Genomic DNA, 18,011 nt, shown 5'->3' with positions numbered 1-18,011 from the left:
GAGAAACACTGGGGAAAGCAATAACCAGCCCGTTGTTTCATACTGTAGACCAAAGTTACCTCCAAATCATATATAAAAGTAGCTGTAGTAGCTCACAGCTTTAATCCCAGCACTCAGGAGGCAGAGGCAGGTGGATCTTTGAGTTCAACAGGGCAGATAAGGCTACATAGAGAGACCCTGTTTGAAAAAACCCAAAACAATTAAAAAAACAAAATAATAACAAAAACTAGTATAAGCTATATACATTTTAAAACACTTGTTTAGCATTTAAAACCTTATCAGCAACGTTTTCTAAAATAAAGTAACGTAAGACCGGAAGATGTCTCAGTAGCTAAGAGCACTGGCTGCTCTAGCAGAAGAACCAGGTTTGGTTCCCAGCAAACACATGGCAGCACACAACCATCTGCAACTCTGGTTTTTGGAGATCATATGTCTTCTTCTGGCTCCCATGAGGACCAGGCATCCATGTGGTACACATACATTCATGTAGACAAACATTCATACACATAAAAATAAAAATATAACATTAAATATAGCAATAAAAACACTCTGACATAAAAACAAACAGACAAAAGAACATTGTGATAAAATATTTTCATTGCGACCTATGTACTAACTGTATTTCAAGCGCTCCAAAGCCTCAGGACACTGTGACTACCTGATGGGTCAGAAAAATCTATGAGTAGCAACTAGGTCTTTTCACTGGACTATTCAGTAAAAAGTTAATTAATTAACTGATAGAGTTTGGTGTGAAACTGGGTGCTTTGCCTGTCAGTGGATCCAAAAGGTAGTCCTCCACAGGCCCGCAGGGGGAGAGATATGGGGGAGAAAAGAGAGAAAGAAAGTGAGAATGAAAGTATACAGGCAGGAGAAACAAGGATCCATGTATTTATAGTGATTACCAGAGACTCAGAGTCCAGGAGTAAATCTTGGATCTTTTCGAGGCTGGGCCACCAGAGTTCAGAATTTGTGTTGCTCCCTTATGAAGGTGAAGGGGTAGGAAGCGTCTCCATTACACTGACTTTTGGAACTGGGGACTGGGGTGGTAGAGACAATCCTATAGCTTGTTGAATCCCAGCTGAGGTGTTTAGAAAGGAATCAGCCTGCTCTTTTCTGGTTCAGCTGCCACTCAGTACTTGCAGAAAAGATGAGAACTGAGAAGTTCAGGTAAATATATAGGATTTCATGGTGTATCCATGACAGGAAAAGCAGTTTCTCTTGGTAAATTAAAGAGTTAAGGGTGTGACTCGCTATTATGAATTCTCTTTAAATTTGTCATTCCACAGCCTAAGATTAGCATAGCACACACAGCACTAAAAGGGGAGTAGCATCTCCAAGCCAATCTCTGTTACCCCTCTGACTTCCTCACCACATGCTTCCGGGAGACCAGAAAGGGTGTAACAGAACTGCTCCAGTCTAAGACAACTCCAGGTCAAGCGCCTTAGTCCATCGTCTAAGCACGGAGAAAACCCCACAGACCATAAGGCCTTCATCCTGCCAAGTGGCATCTCCTTTCAAGTACAACTCTTTGTAAAAGAGAAGCATCAGTCTCTGCAGTGATCTTGAAGGAAGAAATGAACATGAGAGTCTGTAGCCCGGAAGGAAGGAGGATTCTCATTAAGAAGGTTGATACACATCAAAGCTATTGGGACTTTCAGAACTGACTGATGTCCAGGCTCTGGCCCTATCAATTATGGCAGAGTATCTTGTGTAGAGTTTCCAGTACCACTGTTTTCATTTGTTTGTGTATTTTTTAAATCTTCCAGCTGACTCCCACTAAGAGTCAGAGTTCATAGGACACCTGGGTTTGGGGTTTGCACTCATGGGAATTGAGAATGTACATTTGTCTGAAATTGTTTCCTATTCCTCTGCAAAGTCTTGAGAAAATGGAAGAAGCAAGATGATGATAACATCCTCAAGGTTCTGGGCTCTACATGGCCCCCAAACATTATGTGAAATCTTCAGAGAAGACAGCTATTGTACATGCATGGTGCCTGGACTGAGGGCCTTGACATAAAGGCTAGTGGGTGCTGCTGTCTTTGGATAAGGAATTGTGAGGACGAGAATTACCCTAAGTATAGATGATGGTGTTGCCTGCTTTTGTGGGAGTGTACAGACTCTAATGGGTAAAGCTGGTATTATTTGCTTGACTGTTGAAGATGATGTATGCTGATAGAGGACACCTCCATGTACGAATTAAGGCAAGGATGGTGCTATGCAGTCACTGTGGAATGGTCTAAGGACGTTTCAAAGAAGATAGAACCAGAAGAAAGCCACAAAAGAGACTTTCCCTAATACTTGGACTTCTCGAACATTTGCTTCCAACTCTGCTAAGAACACTGCTCTCAACTGATTCTCTTGTTCCTGTGACGAAGGCTTCCTTTAACATGACCTTCTTATCCCCCTGCCAATAAGCTTTCAAGAAAACCTGTTAAAGCAGCACTGTGAGGTTATGTCTCTACAATAGCATTCCCCTCGCCTCAGTATTCAGGTGTAGCACATTGGAGCTAGGCATCTAAGGAAGCATGGAAACAGCCACCACAGTGTTGTGTACTGAGGATGCACAAGAGCCTCAAGTGCAGATTTGAGTGTTTGAGATTCATATCACCTGTGACCTATGTTTGAGCCCCATGGTGACACTGTGGACAGCAAATGAAAAGATGATGATGATAATTTTTAAAAAGAAGAGCTACTTCACTCTGCCCTGAGTGGATCATCAGAGAGGAGAGGCTAGCTAGCTCCTTCTCAATGCTCCATGATGAAGGCAGCTCTAAGCACAGCAGCCATGGGTGTAGACTGCTACACTCCACATCAGCTTTGGAGGTGTGTCAAGAATGCACCAGAAAATGTCGGTACTGCTACAAAGAGGAGAGTAGGAAGCACCAACTGAAACTGAAGATAGCAAGATACATATTCTGTAGAGTACACGGGCTGTGTGCTGTGCCTTGGTTTGCAGAAATCTCTAGATGAATTTCAAGAGAGCCACCATTCAGACTTCATTGGTAAGGAACAGCACAAGAAAAGCCCATTGAGCTGTTGTGACCCTCTTTAGGGATACATAATAGTAGCTTAGATTGTCTTCTCTGACAATAAGTCTCAGATCCACAAACCAGAGCTGTTTCAGATAGCATCTGAGATGTTCTGGTGAGTGCTGTGAACAGTGGGACTTCTAAGCCTGTCCAAATCCCAAATTTTTAAACCTGGTTTACTCAGCTTGCATACAGCACCATTACAGTTAAAGCCACATGGTAGCTCGATATTCGGGATGCAAATTAAATAAAAATTCTGACTCTGCCACTTTCTACCGAGATTCCAAGAGGTAAAGTTAGGTTGTGTTTTGTGTTCTTAATGCTGCTGTGGTTAATCTTTAGGGTTTGTTTGCTTCTTGCTTGCTTAGAAAACTTCTCTGAAGATATCTTTAAGTCTCTAAAATCAAATGTGGTACACTGGACATTTGGGGTTGAAGAAGAAAATGCACAAGGAGATGTCCTGGGGTAAGTGCCTCCGAGCATTGGGAGGCACTGCCTTAGCGAATATTACAAACCTCCCATTGCCCAGCACCCAGATGTATGTGGTCAGGGCAAACTGCACCCCCATTCTTCTCTGTTGGCAACAAATATGTTGCTAAGAGGTGACTCTAAAAGGTAGAACACCAAAGCTAGAATCTATGTCCCCTTACAAAAGTTGTGTGACAGGTCCTAAGGTGCCAGCAAGTTCCTCACCACTTCTATGCATGATCCCTCATGCACTACTCTAAACTTTTAGCAAATGGCCAGTCAGATTGGCTTAAGTCACATTGGGAGGGTTTCCCACAGCTGTTCTGTAAGCCCTGATTTCCCAGTAGCCATGGTATCTAAGCGCAAATCGAGAAGCATTAATGAAACACCCAAATCTTTGTTATTTTAATCTGCAGTGCTCTTCCAATATGTTCACAGCAAAGTTCAGGTGGTTCCCTTGAAGCATACATGTAGACAGGCACACAAACACATGCATGCACTCATGCATGCATGCATATACCTCACATGCACCCAGTTCCAACTAACCACCCAGTGTGGTCAGCCTGCACAAGAAGCCAGCACACTCTCTGTGTGTGATCTACAGTCTGTGAAGGCACAGTGGTAGATTACCCAAGAGAATGGCCTTACAGTTTTATAAACTATTTATTAGGTCTATCCTGGAGAGCGACATCAATATGGCCATCGGTGAAGCAAAGCAGAAGCTATAAAAATATCATCTATCCCAAACGAGCTTCATAATCAAACAAAGCCCCGTGCTGGCTGGGACAGGTTGTGTTCTGGTACATAAGGGCTCTTTCCATCTTTAAAACAGACCATTAAAACACCAGAGCACTTTGGCTCACAAAAGTCTAAATCAAAAACGAGGGAAGAGAAGAGAGCTCTCTTCTCGAAGAGTAATAACACTCTTTGAGCACCAGGAAAAACTCATTGCGACAGAGATGTGATATTGCTTTTCTCATCATGGCTTCTCGGTTTCTTCTAACACTCTGACAATCTCATAGAGGTGCAGAACGTCCCCACATCCTTCCTTCCCTCCCTGCCTCTCAAAATCTCTTTCTCTTTAGTCCATAGACACATAATACCCTGGCTGTGATGTATTCAGTATTATTTTGGGGTCCTCAACCTCCTGAGTCAATAAGAAAATGGAATTTCATACATTTTCCAGAAGGGAAATAATAATAATAATAATAATAATAATAATAATAATAATAATAGTAACTTAGAATGCTATCATGCCAGAGTTGAGCAGCTGTTTCCCAAGGCAGAGAATAGCAAGTAGATTTCAACACCAGTGGTCATTATGATTGACAATCCCAGCCAGTACCCCTCCAACTGGCTCCAAAATGTCTTAGTAACATGCATTAAGACATCCTTGTACTTATACCTTATGCATCTGCTAGCATGAGATAATATGTGGACTCCTGAAAAAATGAGGCTGGGAAAGGAGTTGTAGGGAGTTATATAAGGAAGCTGAATCTCTCTTTCTAGCACCTGGCACACTGCTTGCAGTTTCTCATTATGATTCCAGAAACAAATCAGCAGCACAAATGTGTGCATGAGGATGCTCTGGTCTGGGCCACAGGCTAAGTGAGGAGGCTCCTATGGCAGGAAAGAAACACAAGAAAACCAGAAGAGACCAGGGGGGAGAGCTACAGGGAGTGGCAGATCCCCACTCCAACACATTGTGCCATGGCTACTAATTTACTCTGCAGGGACAGACTTGACGATGCATGGCAGAGCTGTAATCTCAGTTCTCTTGGAAGTCAAGGCAAGAGGATTGCAAGTTCAAGGACAGCCTCAGCAACTTAACCAAATTAAATGTGATACAAGGGTTGGGAATACAGTTCCTCCATGGTGTTGGAGTGCTTCTTTTGCACATATTAGATACTGGGTTCCATTTGCAGAGCCAGGGAGAAAAAAGAAGAAAGTCTGAGATAGAAACAGAGAGGTTAATAAACCATAGCTAACTCTAGATGGTCCCGACGCTAGTCTGGGAGACATTTTCTATGATCTGGTTCTACGAATTGGTTCTGAAGTACCAGGGAATAAGAAGATGAGGTGACTGGACCCTTGGCAAACCCACATGGAGACAGACTCTGCCGTGTTCCTCTCTGAGCTCCTTCTGTGAGGCTCCCTTTCCCATATATTCTGCCATTATTTCGTTCTGCAGTCTTGGGGACATGTACCCTCTTCTACTGAGAACAGTGAAGGGTAGGAAGAGGTAGCATCTGCAGTGAGTGGTCATTTTGTTTATTGACAGAACACTTATTTTTCAAAGTTTAAAAACAGAAAGCTGATTGTCTCAGTACCCTAGGGGCCTTTAAGAAAAGCAAGTAAATTCCAGACTGAAGGTGCTTGTCCCCAGTGTAGGCAGGCGGGTTACTCCCAGAGAGCTGCGGCTTTGAATGCAATAAGAGCAAAAGTTGTCTACTGTGATAATAACCAAAGGCTTAGAATCTGTCCTTTACCTCTCAGCCCTGCATTCACCACGAAGAATCAAACAGACTAGGAAACAGCCAGAGCTGAGTCTGGGCTTCAACCCCACCTGTGGCTGCTATTACTGCCTTAGTTAAGTCAGCTAACCTGGTTAGTCTCCAATTGACTCCAAAGTTCAAAGCGTAGACATAATACCTAGCACTAATCTTGAGGTATGATTTTAAAGGAAGACTATACCATATATTAAGCAGTTGAGGTGTACTCAAGAGTTTGGACAAATGAGGGGTTGTATGCTGTAGAGACTGCTGATGTCACTGGGAGCTTCATCCTTACCCAACACCACCCACCAACCTATTTTTAAAGGAGAAACTCCAGAAGGCTTATGAAGGAGAAAAATCCTGGTGCAAGTCTTTTACTCTGCAAGTTCTCCCAGGAGCACAGCTGGATTTTGTATGTGAGAGGAGTTAGAGCAATCTCAGCGCGAGGTGCTAACAGTGAAAATGATATGATTTTCTGGGGTGTAGTGGAGTAACACTGCCTCCCTGAAAAAGCCATCACCGTGAGTCCGTGTGGTACCATAGCTCGAGCCCTCTGCGAGGGATTTTCATCAGCGACAACAGCATGAAGCCGAGTTCTGTGGAAGCAAATGGGCACATATAGACTCGGCGCATACGCTTCTGCTAGGAGGCAATCACACCCACAGACTGAGCAGATGAAAACTCCCTGCTCCCCAAGGCTCCCGAGGCTCCGTGCCAGGAGCTGGGATGACAATGTTACACCCAGGAGACCTGCTAGACCCAGGCAGGGCCTGCTTTTGCTTATTCATCAGCAAAGGTCCCCTCTGCCTCCTCTGGTTCCTCCTTGTTTTGAGCAGTAGCCCCAGTTTGATGAAGGGTGAACCCTGTTGATCCATATCCCCATCTGAACAGATCTATCAAGTAACTCCCAAAATATGGTTACAGCACGTATATTTATATAAATTAGACATGAGTCAAGAGGGATATCACCCCCCCCAACACAGTGAGAAGTTAATAAGGACAAGACATGTTCCATAGACAAAGGTTTTGCAAGCAAAAAGTTTCATAGGTAACATCTTCCACAGGAGAGGTATTTTGACAATTCCAAAGAGTAAAGCCATGTATAGCTAATATCTATCTTTACCAACCTACCCACTCAATAGACACATGTTTACTAAAAATCTATCCTTTTATGGGAAAACATTAAAATTGCTTCTTTGATCCCAGGGGTGAAACCAAGCACTGTAGGATGGTCACAGGAAACGGGTTGGTCCGTTTACAGAACTGAAGGAAGGCAGAAATTCCAGGCTGCATGGATCTAAACTTTAATAAGTGGGAATGTAGATAGAGTCTAAAAGTACAGCCGAGAATAACTGCCTGTTTAACATCTCCACTCTCAGAGTATAAGGAAATTGGAATCAAACAGAAAAGATTACTCAGCATCTGCTATAGAAAACAACACATTTTAAAGCACCCTGCTGGGTTATTTCATTCTAGCCCTTCATTGCCTTTGAGCTGGTTTACTACTCTGGAAATTATAGATAATTGATAGCAATGCAAAACTGTTCTTGTCTATAGACCTGGGAATAAATTCTATGTGGTTAAGGTTTACTGTTGTTGAAATCCTCCTACTGAAAAGCTAGCCCCCTGACCACGGTGTGCACATACCAGTATCATCCCAGACAGGCAGTATCTATTGCGTGCGCATTTACATTTTTCCAATTTACATTCTGAAACATATCATCTCTGCATGCAGTCCTCATGAATAGCAAATTATGTAAAATATTTAATATTCATTCATTTGCTATGTGTATAAGAAGCATGATTTTATTAACTATTAGCAAGTAGTGGACACTGAGCCTCCAGTTGTGTTGTCTAATAAAGGATGTAACTGAGCACGGGCTGTCATGAGATGTAGTCTCCGTGACTACAACAGAAGGTTGGGGATGAAGGAAGGAAGGCCTGGCCTCCCCTGCCCCTTGAATTCATAATGAAGGATTCCTTTTAACCACACAGTGATAGCATTTTGGTCAATTTGGCAGAAAGCAGAAAAACTCAACAGTGACATCTGCATTTTTATATAGACTGAGGTCAGCAGTTAGCTGTTTATCACAGTAAAGCTCTCATGTCTATTCCAAGTGCAGATCACAGAAATTGTCATCCAGGCCACATTCAGCCTTCCCAACCACCCTGGGCTAAAAAAAAAAAAGAGACTCAGACTCAGACCCTAGTGGGTGGCACAGCTCTGCAATAACTTCCATGGGACTATACCTCAATGTGCCCAAGTTAAACACACAAAGAAAATGTATGATGTCAGCCCTCAGAATGGCAATGCCCGTGTTCCTCTCAACGTCTGCCTTCATGAAGCCTGTTTATGCCCCCCACTGATACACACATGATGGCTGTTATAATTACAACATAATATCCATTGACTTTTCTTCATTCGAACCATTCGCCCAATGTATAGATTAAAAAGTACATATACTTGGGTCTCTTCCCTTCTTCTGTAAAAAGGGCAGAGATTCTTTGTGATGCCATGTGTGAGAATTAGATTCTTACAAATCATCCAGCTGTTTCATCAAGTTCACTTTTAGCCACCTGATTAACATAGAATGCAAGCGAACCCACATGACCAGTTGGCATACAGAGGCCAGAAGAGCTATCGCTGTCGGCAATTTAGGCCTAGTTTCTCCTAATAGTATTGCTAACTGGTTTCAGCCTTTACCACATTGCTCCAGGACAGGATGCAAAGCACTGAGCCATAAGCAGCCATACCTTCATATCCCCAGCGTATTGCATTAGAACACAGATGAACCAGAAGCCCTGGGGCAGAAGAGACAGTCAATTGCCAGAGATTTTCTTCCTCTGAGACCGAAAACTGGGAGGCCGCTGGGCTCTCTTTTGAAGACTCAAAACAGTAACCAAATATCACTTACCTAGGGAAAGACAAAGAAAGGGGGAGAGAAAGAATGGAGTGTTAGGAACCCACCATAACCACAGAAAACAGTTTAATGCAATTCTGTTTCCCCACTGCTTCGCCTAAGACTCAGGCTTTTGCTATTCCAAGTACTGGTCTGTTGGGGGAAATAATACATGTTGTGACAGCTACAGGTCCTGTCCTGCTGCCCGTTTTCCATTCTGTCCTGGAATTCTTACGTGTACGCATGTGACTACTGCAACATGGGTCTCTTGAGGAGAAACTGGCTGGGGAGTCAGTTATGTGCCAGGCAGAGAGGGAAATGTGTACAGCCAGCTGCCTTAATGATTACAGAGGCTCTGTCACTATGTGGTTCAGATGCTGCGAAGATTGAACTAATAAAAAGGAAATGAGAGAACTGTCATCACAGATTACATGGTATTTATTCCAAAATCTGTTCATTATAGAAATTTGCAAGACAAATGGCTTTTCAGCCAGGAACGCTGAGGCTTTCCTCCTGGTGTATACATGGTGTATATGAGGCACCAGCTTGTCTACAGCATGGGCTGGCCTCTGTCTCTCTCTCTCTCTCTCTCTCCCTCTTTCCCTCCCTCCTCCTCTCTCTCTTCCATTGTGCCTACCTCTAAATCCTAATACAGCTCCTAAAGTATTCATTAGGTGGCCATCAGAAGCAAGTGGAATTTGTTTCTTTCTCTATATGCTTTACAAATGACTCTGGGGAGCCCCGTGTCCTCAGATTCCACAGCAGCGCTGCCCAGTGCATTGCAAAGGACATTATTCCTTTTCCCCCTCCTCGTCCTTCTTTTTCAACCTTTTTTTAAAATAAAAAACCCTAGGGGGGGCGGTAATTATTGTTGTTAATCAGTCTTATTAACCAGCTACCTCAATCCACACCCTTGAAGAATAATAGAGATTGGGGTTTGAGTTCTTTTTTTTTTTTTTGCATGCTTCCTCTCTCTCACCATCTTCCTCATTCCCCCTCTTCTCTCTCTCCCCCTCTCCCTCTCCCTTCCTCTCTCCTTCTCTTTCCCTCTTCCCCTCCCCCTCCTTCTCTCCCTCCCTTTTGATCAACCCTCAGGAACAACATAAGAAGAGCTAAGAAGAAAGATGCTGGAGAACAAGGGAGGGGAGAAGGAGGAAACAAACCAATCAAGGCACAGGAGACAGAATAAGGAAGAAGTGAAAAGATAAAAGTAACTCCATAGGCGGAGCAAATTCTCCAGTATAACATATCAATGCAAATGACAGGCACAGAGATATGGCCTACAAATGGGAACTCTTCTGCTGATCCTCTAACTCCCATAATGGAAGAAAGTTTGAACAAAACACACGGTTTCAGCCCATCAAAGGCTGTCCTTATTTTATGTGACTGAACAGAAATGATACTGGTCAGAGGTGTAGCTGTGTCCTATGAATGTGACTGTTTAGGGAAATCCCCTAAAAGGAACATCTTCTGCTTACACCCTAACCCCTCAGAGACGAGGAATGGTTAACTCCTGGCCTGTTCATTTCCAGCAAGTTACTTGGCATTTGGGGTATCCCAGCAATTCTAATGACATCTTAGCTATATGCCCAGGATATTCCCAGAGTCTGAAGCTTACCTGACATCTGCATTGCATGTCTGACGACTTGTGTGATAACAAATGGGATAAAACAAGCTAGGCACCGAAGCTTCAGAAAGGCCTCAACGTATCAGAAAGAGGAGAAGGCTGTCAACATACTCAAGTGTCTGCAGGGGCCTTGGTGCCTCAACCTCTGCTTCTCTAGGGAAGGGGCTCTTAGACAACCTCCCAAAAAATGAAGAAAGAGAAAGGGAGGAAGGAAGGAAGGAAGGAAGGACAGAAGGAAGGAAGGACAGAAGGAAGGAAGGACAGAAGGAAGGAAGGAAGGAAGGAAGGAAGGAAGGAAGGAAGGAAGGAAGGAAGGAAGGAAGAAAGGAAGGAAGTAAGTTTGGGTAGTATCGTGGGATCATCTTGTTTGTTGCCTTTTAGAGGAAGGTAATTACAGCTTCACTCAATTTATGACACATAATGTACCTAATCCCTCATAAATGCTTCTTATTCACCACCCAGCACTTCCTGATGCTGCTGGCCAAATAAATGGTAGCTGTTTCTACCTGGGTGATGGCAAGGCTGTTAATTGTAACACTCCATGAAACTTAATTATGCAAAGCAGAGAGGCAACGCTGGAACTATTAATCAGAGGTTTGATTCAGAAGTAATTTGTTGTTGGGACCCAAGGAGCTGTTCTTCTCGTTCCTTCCACTGCAATGCACTAACCGTTAATCCTCTGCTTTAATCGAAAGCTTCTGGGGTTGCGGTTAGAACTTGATGGTGACAAAGCCGCTTATGAACATCACCTTGCTTATTAAGTGGCAGATACTCAATTTCTTCTATTTAAGTCACTTTTAATTACAGCCACCAGAATCTAATACCAGCCATAGACCATCAAGAAAAAGTAGCCAGTCACTTATTTCATAGCTGCTTTAAAGGTAGAACAGGATGTAAATGGGCAGACGATAGAAAACTGGTGACTATGACCTGAAACTCAGGCAAACCATTCCAAACACCTCTAAACATCTTCCAAAGGAAAATAGTATATCTAGCTTTCTAATGGTGTTGAATTGAGTATTTGCTTCTAAGTCAATCAAGGGTGAAGTGATGGGAGTGGTCCGGATGGCATTGAAGGATCTCCATGTTCATTTGTGAGAGGAGAGATGATTCGAATGGGAGTGAAAAGACCTGAGCAACTGAGAAAGCCTCAAAGTCAGTGATCCTACTGTTACTACTACTGCTACTGCGTACATGCAGCACAGCCTCAGGATCATTGAATATGGTACACTATTCACTGGAAAGTAGGCCTCGTGCCCATTTTTGGAAACAGGGAGACACACATAGCATCAGCATTCATTTCAATGTGCTCCTGTCCCATAGAAGTTGCAAAGATTTACCATAAGTATAGAAGTGCAGGCTCACAGAGGTCATCCTGGCAGAACAGGGGAAGAGAGATTTAAAAATAACACAGAAGCAGAGTCATAATAAGTAAAAACTGGTCAGAAGAAGAAAGAAGCAACGAGTCATGGAAGCCTGAAAGATGAGCTGGGTCTGAGAGACGTAGAAAGCAAATAAAGTCAACGCACGCATACGAGAAAACCAGGTCTCCCTGCTGCTCTGTGTGGATGTTGTTTGAAAGACAGCTCTTCTCATCTTTCCTCTAACCCAGGCTCATATAGTATCTTTCCCAAACATTTTTCCTCCTACTTTTCTAAAATTGTCCTTTTTGATAAAGGTAAGATAGATTGATTGTCTTAGGGTCGAACGATTCCTGTTTCTTGCATTAATTAGTATCGTTCATCCATTCATGAGTCATTAAAACCCATTCGCTTCCTGAAAAGTCTATGCTTTTACTCTCAGGTATTCTATAGCTCCTCTCAGGGAAGAGAGACTGGAAGTACAATAAAGTCTTCCAAAGACAAATGGCTCTGGTCTCCAGATTGTACGCTTCACCCTGTGTAAAGAAAAGGGTTTGTTCGCAGATGTTATTAAATGAACGAACAAGAAAGAGACACTTCCATAGTCCCAGAGGGTACAGACCTGTTCATTTCAGCTCATGTGAGGACTTTTAAGTCAAGTATAAAGTTGCTTGTTAGACCCTGATGCAAAGGTGTTGTAGGATATTTGATCACACTGTAAACCCAGAGATTGTATACTGAAAAAGAAAACTATTTCTAGTAATAGTATGTCTTAGCCCTGGCACAAGTATGTTGCTCGATATTTGATCTCACTGTGAGATTGGGAACTGGAAAAACCTGTTTCCAGTTGTGGTATGACTCAGTCCTAACTCACATCTTTAAACTGAGAGCTTTGTTTATTGTAAACAAGATTGAATAAAATCAACCACAGGTCAAAAGATGGGACAAGCCACCAGTTGACAGGGAGTAAACATAGGGAAAAAGAACCCAGAGAGTTAGGGGAAGTCAGGAGGATGGAGAGAGAGACACACATTCAGTTGTGAGTTTTTAAGACAGTGTGGAGAAGAAGAACTGGTTATTTTCCTTTGGGAGGAAGGTCCTTAAGAGGAAGGTCAACTGACTAGCTTACTCTGCCTTGCAGAACCAGCCAATTCACCACAGCATCTGGCTCCTGAGTCTTCATTTAGTGAACTCAAACATTTGAAATTTTGTTTTAAAAGCAACACAAAGGTACAAGTGACTAAAATCTCCTAGACAGTCTCTAGCTGCCTACCATGTTAACCTATCCCAAACCTGTGTCAATATGGTGGTAAATATATGATCACCTTAGGTATGGGTAGCTTTTTAGTCTTTGCCACACTCCATGGTAACATTAACATTCAATAGAATGTATGATTTTTGAAGTAGAGGTGATGATCATTTTAGAAATGCTGTTCTTACCTGCTCTCTCATAAATGTTGGAAACAAGTAATTAACTTGGGTGGCTGAGGTAGAGAGCGAATCTGTTCAGCGTATTTGTTGCTTAACCATGAATTTTTCAATCTGGCCATAATCCAGAATGACTGCTCTGATGTTTGTCTTAAAACGAATAAAGAATTAAATACCAGATCATGTCTTAAAAAATAATGCATTTTAGGTTAGATAATTGTAGTTTACAGAAATCTTTGGAACTTAGAGACATTCATAAAAGTGAATTCAATATGTGAGATGGCCAGACCTGTGAGGGAGTTGTGGGTGGGTACATACACATCTTACATGGTCACTTATCTAATAGTGGCTATAAGTACTAAAAATAAAAGAAGAGAGAGCCCATTGTAATCAAGGGTAGTTAGAGTTACAGAGTTTCTTCAGAAAAAAAACTCTGTAAACTGAGCAAGAGGCTGTAGGATGTGCATCATATATATATATATATATATATAATAGCTTACAATAGGTAAATCTACTGTAAGCAACAATAAACATGCAAAGCAACATGTCTACCTTCTGAAGTAGTTACTGCTAAATTCACTTTTCAGAATATGCCATAAGATTTCTGCAATCTCCTATAACTCCGATCACCTTACTCTTAGTTCCTTGGGATAATACAAAACATTTCACCCCATCTACATCCTTGTGAACTGAGCTTGCTCGAATTCCCAGAGGAAAAAGCAGTGGGCTGTTACACAGTAGATGGGGAGAGCAGTTCATTTAAACAAATGCAATCAGCAGTAATCACCCCAAATCCTCCTTGCTACTACTACTGAGCGAAAGGAGCTTAGAAATATGTATAATTTTCTAACATAGTAAAATTTCATTTTTTTCTAAGCACATGTGTTTGTACATTGTATATTGAACACTGCACCTGCACATTGGATATATGAGAATGTTTCCCACATAAAGTATTTATAAGTAAATAACTATTAGAGGTAAGCAAAGATATGTAAAGAAGACAGAACCCAAGAGTAAATACACTGACATCTGTTTGGGGACAAGGAACTTATAACAAAAGGAAGAAAATATGAGGCCCTCTGTTGTACAGGAAAAAAAAAACAATAAGGAGACAGGAATTGAAGTTGGCATAAGGAGAGAGCATCACTTGGAAAGTATTTAAGCATGTAAAACCAGTTTCCTTACCAGGAGGCAATCATGCATATGGTACAAGAGGAGGAAACTAACAAAAATGTGCCTTATCCCATTTATCCCATGCTCTACACCTTCAACCACTAACTGCATAATAGAATGCAAATGGTAAGAGAGAGGCCTCATGATTGCTGATTGCTGAGTCTGCTATTCATTGCAGTTGGCCTGTTGATTCCTTTGTGTTTCACTAAATAAAAGAACTAGAAAATCTAGCAAGAAAACAAAGCACACCTGGATCCCATTAATACTAGCATCTCGTTGAAACTTTGAATCTTATCTGGTGCTGAACAGGACCTTTGGAAACTATGCTACTATACATGTCCTGAGGTTGACCTAGAATTATTATTGATGGAACGTTGTTGCCTACTGATATCAGCCAGGCAGTTATCACAAATTCATGGCCCAGGAGGAGCTTGAAATGTGGAGAAGAAAACTTTGAAAAACATGTGGTAGGCAAGCAAACGCAGATATATCAATGAGTCCAAGAAAAGCTGCAGAAGAGACAAACACAAATTGTGGAGCTTAGCAAGTTTCCTTGTGCTATCTGTGTGCGCCACGTGTAAAGAAAGGGACACAAAAATCCCATCCGTGTGACCCTCTGATCTCAAATGGAGATTTAAACTTTAATAACTATCAAGACAGATTCATGCAAAAATATCTTATAACAAACAAGCCTATGTGTAACATTTTCAACTGAAAAGGAGTGATACATTTTAGATTAGTGAAGTGTAGTTTATAAAGCTCTTTGAAATTTAGAGCAAGTCAGAAAGGTGAATACAGTAAGTTACATGGCTAGATCTGTAAGGGACATTAAACTCCACAATCAACACATGTAATATGGGTAATAGACTCCTAAGTGGAGTGAAGAGATACATGTTCACACTGTCTAGCTCCCTGATTTGGAAAAAACCAAGAACCCAAGTATTAGAATGTAACAAGCCATACATGTGGAACATATTTTCTATCTTCTTTTGTTGGAAGAATACCAAAGAATTGACAAGTATCCATAGGAACAGAACTCTTCACACACTCGCCATTAGAGCAGCCATTGTGCTAAGCTGTTCACAACAGTTCCCTGGACTGGATCATTCACACACATGCAAACAACAATCAGAGACAAGTGGTGGCTAGGTCAAAGGCCTTGGAGTGGGGCAACAGAACTATCCACCCTCTTAACCATTCCATGCCAAGACAAAGGTGAATAACATGGATTCTCTAACCATTTGGACCAAGTCAAAAGATGGCAGCCTAAAATATCTGAATGGAACAGTAGAATTGACTAAGGAACGCCATGTTGTTATGGGAGGTAAACTAATGTCCTACATCCTGACATATATGGCTTAACCACTGCCTTCCCTTACCCTTGCCCTTGGTTCCTTTTTCGAACTTGAAAGAAAAACCCTCATTCACACACACACACACACACACACACACACACACACACACACACACACACACTTTGGAGACAGGATTTGGAGAAATAGAGCTAGAACTGACCTGGGAGTTTTCTCTCTTAGGAGTAGCTCTCACAGTAACAGAGGTGCTGTGCAAGCTGCTGAGTGAGAAAAGCAATCAGTAGTCCTAACCTGCTGTAAAGCCTAAGAACTACAGCAATGATCTGCCCAGCAAGCTCTCCCCAGTGGTGTAATAGTGGCACATTTATCTTGGGGGAAACCAACGGTTGACTAATTAGACTTAAGGCTCACTCAGTAGAAGGGTATTCATGCCTGGTACTGTAAAATCTAGTCAACCACTTGTACTCAAGAGGTCACAATCCCGAAAGGAAAACCTACTGTTGCCATTTTCTTAAAGCAGTATTGCTAACTGTATTGTACAAAGTTAACCTTATTTCTGCAAGGAAGTATACATCTCAACTCTCACCAAAGAATCAAGCAGGGATGCCGAGAAAAGGAGAATCAGTTTTTGTGCAGAGACAAGCAACCTGGTAAGCTCTTGAGTCCTAAAGTGTCAGCAATATATATATATATTCATATATATATATTCATATATATATATATATGTGTTCTCAGTCTCTCTCTCTCTCTCACACACACACACAGGAATATGTGCATGTATGTGAGGGAGGGATAAAAATGATATAAATAAAGTACTCATGAAATTCTAAAAAAATTAAACTAAATAAATCTAATCACTAATTTCAGAGTATATTATGAGAATTGGTATAAAGGAAACAGTAAGATTCAGTTTGCTTTTCAAGCAGATATGCTGAAGACAGACCATAACTTACTAGGATCCACCTTCAGCCCTGTAAACTGCCAGCTAGACACCACCTAAAACCTCTGGAGCTTAGATAGAGGGAGGGGGTCCACTGTATAGATCATGATAAGCAGTCTCATTCTTAACTCTTTTTCTTTCTTGCAATAATTCTTTCTTCCTCTTCCCATCAAAAGAGAAAAAAAGTTTGTTTTTGTTTGGTTGGTTTGTTTTTTGTTTTTTGCTTTTTTGGTTTTTTGTTTTTTGTGTTTTTTTTGTTGTTGTTGTTGTTTTTTGGTTTCTTGGTTTTTTTTTTTTAGTATTGATCTCACAGGGATGTTGTATTGTACAAGATAGCAGGCTGGAAGCACAAAGCACGCCCGCTGAGAGGCTTGATGATACTTAATGTTACATTATCCTTTGGACCACACCCTGTACCTGCCTCTAGGGACAATCACAACAACATGAGGATGTCAACCTTGGGAAAGAATGGCAAGTTCACAAATATTTGCAATGTCCATAGCAAGAGGCAAAGCCCTGCAGGAGGTTGAGGAGATTCCCCTCTGTTAAGAATGCAGAAAACAGCTCGAGCAGCTGCCAGAGCCACCAGAAGGACCACCATCCCACCTCACCATGGCGGAGTGTGACTGGGATACAGTGACAGTGCTGCACAAGAAGGGCCCAATTGCCACACAGGCCAAGTCTAAGCAGCCATCTTAGCCATTCGGAAGCCGATGAGAAGATGTAGAGACATCCAAGAAATGGGCTGCTGGCCAGAACAAGCAGCATCCCATCACTAAAAACACAGCCAAGCTAGACCGGGAAACAGAGGAGTTGCATCACGACAGGGTGACCCTGGAAGTGGGCAAAGTGATCCAGTGGGGCTGGCAGAGCAAGGCCATACACAGAAGGATTTGACAGGCCATTAGGAATAACCATGTTCTGGGTGAAATTGACAGAACCATCAGCCTCAAACGCTGGGGGAAGGACACTGGGAAGCCTTTCGAGAAGGGGCCGAAGGCAAAAGAAACACAAAACCTCGAAGACAGTGGTTCTGGCTAAGCTATTCGGGCTGGTCCACCAGGACGACCAGCATTGCCATGGGTCTCCTCACATGGTCAAATGGAACACGGGGTCAGGCCTGTATACCCCACCAACCCATAACTGCTGTCAAACAAAGCAAAGCCTTGCAAAACAAAAAAGGCAGAAACCTCAGAATGAAGATACACAAAGTACAGGAAGTCTGACTGGGAGAACCATTTAAGTGTCCGGCCCATGGATGTGCAGTTCGTTTAATT

General features: G+C 42.2%; 1 protein-coding gene and 1 pseudogene across 3 annotated transcripts in view; one reads left to right on the top strand and one right to left on the bottom strand.

The window, feature by feature from the left end:
• Positions 1 to 18,011, bottom strand: part of Opcml (opioid binding protein/cell adhesion molecule-like) — a 1,111,269-nt gene that overhangs the window by 871,174 nt on the left and 222,084 nt on the right. The window lies entirely within an intron of this gene.
• Edf1-ps1 (endothelial differentiation-related factor 1, pseudogene 1) lies at positions 17,347 to 17,775 on the top strand (annotated as a pseudogene).

This window comes from Rattus norvegicus, chromosome 8, assembly GCF_036323735.1.
Source record: "Rattus norvegicus strain BN/NHsdMcwi chromosome 8, GRCr8, whole genome shotgun sequence".
Taxonomy (NCBI): Eukaryota; Metazoa; Chordata; class Mammalia; order Rodentia; family Muridae; genus Rattus; species Rattus norvegicus.
Note: the sequence above shows the minus strand (reverse complement) of the source record. Positions and strands in the feature narration are given on the sequence as shown.